Raw genomic sequence first — 9,176 nt, forward strand, 5'->3', positions numbered from 1 at the left:
TTTCCACAGTAAAACTTTTCAAATCTGGACTCAATTCTCTCAAACCCTACTGCCATTTTATCAAGTTTATGTAATATTCTAAATTATTTTGGTCATTTCAGCAATCTTCATAACATCTTCACCAGGAGTAGATTTCATCTCAAGAATCACTTTCTTTGTTCATCCATAAGGAGCAACTCTTCACCCATTCACATTTTATCCTGAGATTGCAGCTAATTCTGTCTCATCTTCTTGCTCCACTTCTGATTCTCATTCTTTTGCTATTTCCACCACATCTGTAGTTCATTCCTCCACTGGAGGTTTAAACTCCTCAAAAAGTCATCCAAGAGGATTGGAATCAATGTCTTTCAAACTCTTGTTAATTTTGATACTTTGACCTCTTCCAACAAGTCACAAATGTTCTTAATGGCATCTAGAATGGGGAACGCTTTCCAGAAGGTTTTCAATTTACTTGGCACAGATTCATCAGAGGAATCTCTAACTATGGCAGCTGTAGCCTTGCAAAATATATCTTAAATAATAAGACTTGAGAGTTGTAGTCACTCTTTCCATGGGCTGAAGAACATGTTTTGTTAGCAGGCCCATAACATTAATCTCCATCAGAGCTCTTGGGTGATTAGTTGCATTGCCAAAGAGCAAAAATATTTTGAAAGTAATCTTTTTTTTTTCCCTGAGGTCTCAACTGTGAGCTTAAAATATTCAATAAGCCATGTTGTCAATAGATGTGCTCTCATCTGGGCTTTGTTGTTCCATTCACAGAGCCCAGGAGAGCAGACAGAACATAATTCTTCAGGGCCTGATGGTTTTCACAATGGTAAATAAGTACTGGTTTCAACTTAAAGTCACCAGCAATGTTAGACCTGAATGAAAGTCCTAGATGGCATCTTCCAATATAAGGCTGTTTCATCAACACTGAAAATCTGTCGTTTAGTGCAGACACCAAAATGAATTCTCTTATTGAGATCTTGAGGCGGACTTGCTGCACTTTCTCCACCAGCCTTGATTGTTTCCCCTTGTACTTCTGTGTTATGGAGATTGTGTCTTTCCTTAAACCTCATCAACCAAACTCTGCTAGCTTCAGACTTCTCTTCTGCAGCTTTCTTACCTCTCTCTGCTGTCAGGGAATTAAAGAGAATTAGGGCCTTGCTCTAGATTAGGTTTTGGAGTAAGGGAATGCTGTGGCTGATTAGATTTTTTATCTAGAACAATAAAGCTTTCTCCGTATCAGCAATTAGACTGTTTCAGTTTCTTATTATTTGTGTATTCACTGGAGTAGCACTGTTAATTTCCTTCAAGAACTTTCCTTTGCTCACAATTTGGCTCATTTGTACAAGAGGCCTAGTTTTCAGCCTATCTCAGCTTTAGCATGTCTTCCTCACTGCACTTAATTGTCTCTAGTTTTTGATTTAAAGTGAGAGACATGCAACTCTTACTTTCACTTGAACACTGGGACCACTGTAGGGTTATTAATTACCCTGATTACAATATTGTTCTGTATTAAGGAATAGGCAGGCCTGAAGAGAGGGAGAGGGGGGGGGAATGACCAGTTGGTGGAGCAGTGAGAACACACAGCATTTACCAATTGTTTGCCATCTTAAATGGGTGTGGTTTTTGGCACCCTGAAACAATTGCAATAGTAACATCAAAGATTACTGATCACAGCTTACCACAACAAGTATAATAATAATGAAAATTTTTGAAATATTGCCAGAATTACTAAAATGTCACACAGAGACATGAAGTGAGCAAAAGGTGTTGGAAAAGTGGCACCAACAGACTTACTTAACATAGTTGCCACAAGCCTTTAATTTGTTTAAAAAAATGCAATATCTGCAAAGCACAATAAAGAAAAGTGCAAAACTAAAACAAGGTGTCCCTGTAGCTTTAAGCAGCTCATTCCAGGTTTCTTGAGTCATACATAAGCCCTCTTTGTACTGCTCCTGTGACATTAATATTATCAAAAAAAGAAAAAAATGCTAAAAAGGCTATAATCTTTGATCTCAAGTCATCAAAATATTTTAACCAAATATATAACCAACTCTCAAAGTTTAATTTCCAATACATTAACTATTGGCTGCATGTGACTAGTGAACACTTGAAATGAGACTACCATTACTGAGGAATTGAATTTTTATTTAATTATAATTAATTTTATCTAAATTTAAAAGCTGAGGCAATGTAAAATATCTATCTACAAAAGAAACATTTATTGTTTTTATCTAGTCAGCATCAACTAACTAATCAACTAAAATGAATTTTCTCTACACATCAATGTAATAATAGAGTAAATCATTTATTGAATTTTTTGCAAAGTACACAAGTTACAGTGATCCCTATGTAAATCATAACTGATAACCAGAGATACTATTTTAATTTTAATTATTGAAATTTTTAATTTTAACATATTTTGAATTAAGTTGTTTTCTTTAACTTTTTGGTCTGGGCAAAAGGGGATAGGGTATAACAAAATTTCTAAATTAAAACATAGGCATTCTACCCAAGCAGAATCAAGTGGAGATGCAGTGAAGATAGCGCTGCCACCGGCACAGTGTTGTGAGACTAGAAGAAAACAATGCACCAACTTTAACATGAATAATAATCACAATTAGCTTTGGTAGAGCAAAATTTAAAAACTATGACTTACATAAAAATATTTTAAACAGCATGTAGACAATATTAGGAGACATTTTTCAGGAAATACATAGTACATTTTCATAAGAAGTTTCCTAAGTCAAAATAGAAGCAACAAAGTTATTCATCTGAGATCAAAATTAAATGTCCAACAAACATTTTTAAAAGATTTTTAAAGGATCTGAGCTTATTACTCTCGTGAGCTATAGAATGGCATGGATTCTTGCAAAAAGAAAGGGAGGGAGGGAGAGAGAGATGAAAGAAAGAAAGGAAGGATGGAAGGAAGGAAGGAAATAGGGAAGAAACCATATTTAAGTAGAGAGATGGTAAATAAATTATTTCAATTATAGATATTTTATTATAAAATTATGAGGAATACTAAAACAGATATTATAGAAAAAGTAGAAGACCTTCAATTAAGCCACCAATTTACTGTCCATCATATGGAAGACCTGTCTAACAGTATCAAAAATCAGTAGATTCAAAATATGAGAAATTACTTTTCTTTTAGCTTTAGATAAATCATGTGATACAAGAGACACTACCAAAGTACAAATTTAGACACATTTTGTTTGAAAGAACTTCCAAACTTAAGAAGAAATGTCAAATATGTACCTTAAAAAAATTAAAATTGTAGCATGGATTATTTTTCACCTTTAAAACGGCCAAAGAATTTCAGCTATATATTAAAATAATAGTCTCCATCTCAATAGACAGCTCCAGCCATGTTAGGTTAAAAACCTACACTTATTGGACTTTTAAAAGAAGAAACTGATATTCCTCTTATTGCTCTGCTCCACTGTATGATATACATAGAGTAGATTTGAGAGGGGATGAGTATAGCTCAATGATAGAGTGTGTGCCTGGCATGCACAAGGTCCTGGGTTCAATCCCCAGTGCCATCATCAAAACAAACATACAAACAAACCTAATTATCTCCCCCTCAAAAAAAAAGAATGAAAAATATTTGTGCTCAGCATTCTAAAGCTATGAAAAGTAGCATGTATTAAGTTGTTAAAACTGATGTGTGTACCTGAAAATAATCAGAATCCTAGCCAGCTTACAAAACTATTGAAAAAATGGAAAACAATACATTTAAGAATCTTGTGTTCCTTGCTCAATGGTTGAGTAGAGGAAGAATTTCACAAAGATTTACTGTATTATTAACGCTGATCAAGAAAGTATTTTTCTCAATATTCAATAATCAAAGACAAAAATGGCAGTGCTCATGTTTTATCACTGGTATCTCAGTACAGGTAGACAAGCATGGCCTGAAGTACCAAAGAAAGAGAAATTGTACCTATGACCTAGTTACACAGGTACAGATATTTATGTTGAGATTGAAAGCTTTCATAATTGTGGGAGCCCATGATTGGGGTAACAAATTGTAACAGATCCCAGTCGCTTATGTCCTTAAAGAAGACGTGCTTAGTAACTGCCTTGAGGTTTTAGCAATGACCAAGGTCCCTGGCTATAAACGTTGGGCGTGCCTGCTGTTAGTCTTCTATCCCCAAAACAGCCTTGGGCTGGAATGATAAAAAGCTGCAGACTCAGAGGTGAGGAGGCTGGGTAGCCAAAGACAGGAAAGATCCCCTGAGGGGGGCAACTTAAGACAGGCACAGCCACCTGAGTCCAAGTTGTTAGGCAGCTGATTCTCAGATGTTCTACCCTGATAAGCTGAAAGGCTCAAGACCCACGAACATGATTCACCAAAAATGGTCTTCTGACCTTGAGCCCAACACCAACAATAAACAAAGCCTTTGTACTCATTGTGATCCCACTCTATCCTTCACTAAATTCCTGCATTCCTCCTTTGACTGTACTCAATAAATGTGGGAGATTTGAGAGGCTCAAGGCTCCCAACTCTCTCTCGCTCTCTTGACCTTTCCACAGAGTCTTGAGTAATTTATTCCATTTCGGTGGGACGTCTGCTGGCCAGAACCCACAACTGGTGGCGAACCTACAATAATATGATTTGATAATAAAGATTTTACACTTTTCCCTAACATGAATCAATATGCAGAATATTTTATTTACAATGCAGAGTGTTGTAAAAATTGGCTGCAAAAATAATCAGAAATAGTTGAACACTTAGTTGTTTTTATCGAGTTTAAAGTTGTTGTTCAACTTATGCAATATTCTTAGGAAATGATGTTAATAACACTGTTGACACAAGAATTAGTGAATTTGCTTAATTTAAGAAGCACAGATTTGAAACTGTTAAATTTTTGCTTCAAATTCTAAAAAAGCATGAACAAGTTTTATCATAATAAATAAAAATACTCAAAAGAAAATTTTTTGGCACTTAATTCAGATATTGAAAAGTATAAGTTTCTTTGGAACAACTTAGTCATGTGAATCTACATTTTCAACCATAAATTGAAGTCTCAACTGAGATCAAGCATTTTTGATGAAAATTTGGTGATCCAATCAAGATGTAAAACATCTACTAGGTTTCAAGGAATTGGTTTAAAAAAGTAAAGCAGATAAAGAAGTTTATACTGTATAGCACAGGGAAATATACTCAATAACTTATAGTAGCTCATGGTAAAAAAGAATAAGAAAATGAATATATATATATATATTCATGTATGACTGAAGAATTGTGCCATACACCAGAGATTGACATAAGATTGTAAACTGACTATACCTCAATTTAAAAAAAGGATTACAAAAATTATTTAATAAATATAAAGTGAACACATAGTTCCAAAAACTTGAAAAAGTATTAAAACAATGTAAAATATCTCAATCCTGTTATATTGTTTAAATGTTAGAATGATAATATCCTGGATATGTCAGATTAAATGAAATACATTAAAACTATATCTAGCCCTTTTTAACTCTTTTAAATAAGGCTACTAGAAATGTTTAAATAACATATGTGGCCCAAATTATATTTCTATCACACAGTGCTATTCTAGGCAAGAGTAACTAAAGATAAACATAATTAAGTTCTTGCAAGAGGAGCACATGCTTTAGAACATTGCTATCAACTACTAAAAATTTACCCTGGAAGTTCACATTACAATAGCCCATCTCACTATCTGCACAACACACAGTGAAAAAGTCTCAGCACCAGAATGTAAATTTGCCCCAGAAAGATTCCGTATTTGCAGATGGATGGGTAAAACCATACAGAAGGAGGCAAACTTCAGTAGTATAATGGCTTAAAGTGTCTTTCATAAAAAACTAAAACATGAAAGACCCATACTCTAAGAAACTAGTTGCAGAATATAACAGAAATTAATTATAAAAACATAAAAAGAGTAATAAAATTAGGTGCTAAAGTAAAGATACAAACTATACAACAGAAAAAAAAAACTATAATATCTAAATTTTACAACTTTGCTGCAACAGGGATAAGCATCTCATATACTATACTAACGACATCATAAGGGTGGACTCACATGAAAAAATAGAATGGCAAAGCAAAAGTAAAGAAATTTTTAAGTAAATGAATGCAGTTGCAAGTTGTTAGAGAACAGAAACAAGACTTGTGCATTTTCATGCTTCCCTCAGAAGCCCAGGAGTGTACATATCACATAATACTAAAGTTACTTCTTTATAATTTATTAAGTGCAATATTTTAAATGTTTAAAGTTATTCATAATTTTAGTCTTATCAAGAACAGAAAGTTAAAATACCACTTAAAGTGCCTAAAGAAGTTTTTTAAAAGTATATAAAACAGCATGAGAAATGTATATTCAAAACAACATAGTACATAAGAATAGACATATACACCAATGGAACAGAACTGAAAGTCCAGACATTAAGCCATAAATCTATTTCCAATTGATTTTGATTAGGGTGCCAAGTTCATTCAATGGAGAAAGAAAGGTCTCCTCAACCAATTGTGCTGGAGCAACTGGATTTCCACACATAAAAGAATGAAGTTGACCCCTGCCTCACACCATATACAAAAGCTAACTCAACATGGATCAACAATCTACATATAAAATCTAAAATCACAAAACTGTTATGCAAAAACACAGTGGTAAATATTCATGATCGTGGATTGCCATGATCATGGCAGTAGGCTCTTATATATGACACCAAAGTACAAGCAACAAAAGAAAAAATAGATAAATTGGACTTCATCAAATGTAAAACTTTAAAATAAATAAATAAGTAAAACTTTTGTACATCAAGATATTATCAATAAAGTAAAAAGATAACCTACCTAGTGGATGAAAATATTTGTAAGCCATATATCTCATAAAGATATATAAGATATATAACTTTTTATATCTAAAATATATAAAGAATTTCCATAACACAACAACAAAAAGACAAACAAGTTAATTTTAAAATGGGCAAAGGTCTGGAATAGACATTTCTTCAAAGGAGATATATAAATGACCAGGAAGCACATGAAAAAATGCTTAACATCATCAGCCATTAGAGAAATGCAAATGAAAAACACTGAGACACTACTTTGCGCCTACTGGGATAGCCATAATTATTTTAAAATTTTAATACTTTTTTGAAAACAAAATATAAGCACTAGCAAGGATATGAAGAAACTGTAGCTTATTGGTGGTAATAAAAACAATACATACACTGTGGAAAATAGTTTGGTGTTTTCTAAAAAAGATAAAAACAGAATTACCATATGACCCTCAAATTCCATTCCTAGATATATACACAAGATTTGAAAAAGTCTCTAAAAAATATTTATATATCAACATTCATTGCAAGCCTTATTCACAACAGCTAAAAAGTGAAAATAACCCGTGTTCATTAACAAATGAATGGATAAACAAAATATGATATATACATACAATGGACTATTATTCAACTATGAAAAGGAATGAAGTTCTGACACACATTCTACAACATGGATGGACCTAGAAAACATGATGTTAAGTGAAATAAACAAGGCAAAAGGGACAAATATTGTATGAGTCTCCACTTGTGTGAAATATCTAAAATGAACAAATTCATAGAGACAGAAAGTAAATTTGAGGCTACCAGATTCAAAGGGAGGAGAGAACAGAGAGTTAATCTTCAAAATAATTCACGACCACTACAAGCTAGGTTAAACAGATAATATAAAACAGCAAACGGATAAACTGGCACTCTGTACCTCCACCAGTAATTAGAAACAATTTACAGGAAATGGACACAGCAATGTTTCTCCTGCATCAGGATCACCTGAGGGTTTGTTAACCCACACTACCTCCTCTGGGTGTTACCCGAGAAGGCTACACTTCTAACTAGTTCCACAGGAGGCTGGCACTACTAGAGGTAGGGGACCACACTTTGAGAACCACTAGTAAAGATAATTTACAGATAAATACAAGATAAATTAATGAAGAGTATGAATGAAATCTGTGGTGCCAAAACAACTCAGCCTAAGAACATGGGGTTCTAATGCCTCCCTTAGTTTTAAGTTCAAGTGTCTAGGAACTAATGGCTTGGAAATAATGCTTAATAATTTGTCTTTTCCACCATTCTACAGACTGCAAATTAGAAGTTACAGTTTGTGACAGGGATCTAATTTATACTGTATATTAAGAGCAAATTTGTGTTTTAGATGATAAATAAGGAGAAAAGGCTGAAATCTTTTGTAGATATTGTAAAGACTAATCAAAATTGTACTCTGGATAGATGGCCAACCCACCTTCTTGGAAGTGAACCAAGAAAGTACTTAAAGCAAAGTCAAGATTTTTCTTAAGAAAAAATAAAAGAGACCGCTATACTAAAAATATGGAGAATATAAATATTTCTATACTATAAGCACTGGAAGAAAGCTCTTGGAAAAGTTTTCAAAACTGTTATCATATACTCAATGAAGCCAAAGAAAATCTTCAACCATGTTTCCATGAAATAACATATTTGGCACAGTGGAACCTGTGCAGAAATCCTCCCACTTTAATTAGTGGAAGATGAATCTGCTGGGGACAGAATATATTACAAAGGGAATTACTGGATATAAACTAACTTCTGTACAGCAGCGTTAAGTGCCCGCATCCTCCAAAGTGGCTGTATATTGGAAAGATTTTTAAAAGATGGTGAGATACAAGTATAAGGGAAAGAGCATGGAAGAATTCCAATCTTCAATAAAGAGAGCTAATCTTCCTTGGTGAAATGGCTAATTCCAGGGCTAGAGCAGAGAATGCACAACATGAGCCTGGGACATCTTCTGGTACTAGAAAGCCAGTCAATCCTCAAAAAGTGATGGGCCAGAAGCCTTCTTGAAAGAGTTCCCTAGGGCCAAACTATAATTATAGCACAAAAATAATGATGGTAATGGATTGAATCCATAGAATAAGAATCTGTAAGTACATTTGATATAAGTAAAATAAAAATCCTCAAGGCTATTCTGATATAGATTTAAAAATTGAACACATACCTAAGAAAGGAAAGTTTTTCTTTTTTTTTTTTTGATTGAATGCAGATTTATTCAGAGAGATACATTGAAAGGCAAGAGAAAGGCCATGAGGTGTGGGGGTTGGGTGCTCAGATTAAAAGTAGGTACACACTCCATAGATAGTATACGGGCTGTCTCCAAAGAGGGAGAGAGGGGTGGCTGTGAAGGC

The sequence above is a fragment of the Vicugna pacos genome, unplaced genomic scaffold (genome assembly GCF_048564905.1).
Source record: "Vicugna pacos unplaced genomic scaffold, VicPac4 SAC-SAT, whole genome shotgun sequence".
Classification (NCBI taxonomy): Eukaryota; Metazoa; Chordata; class Mammalia; order Artiodactyla; family Camelidae; genus Vicugna; species Vicugna pacos.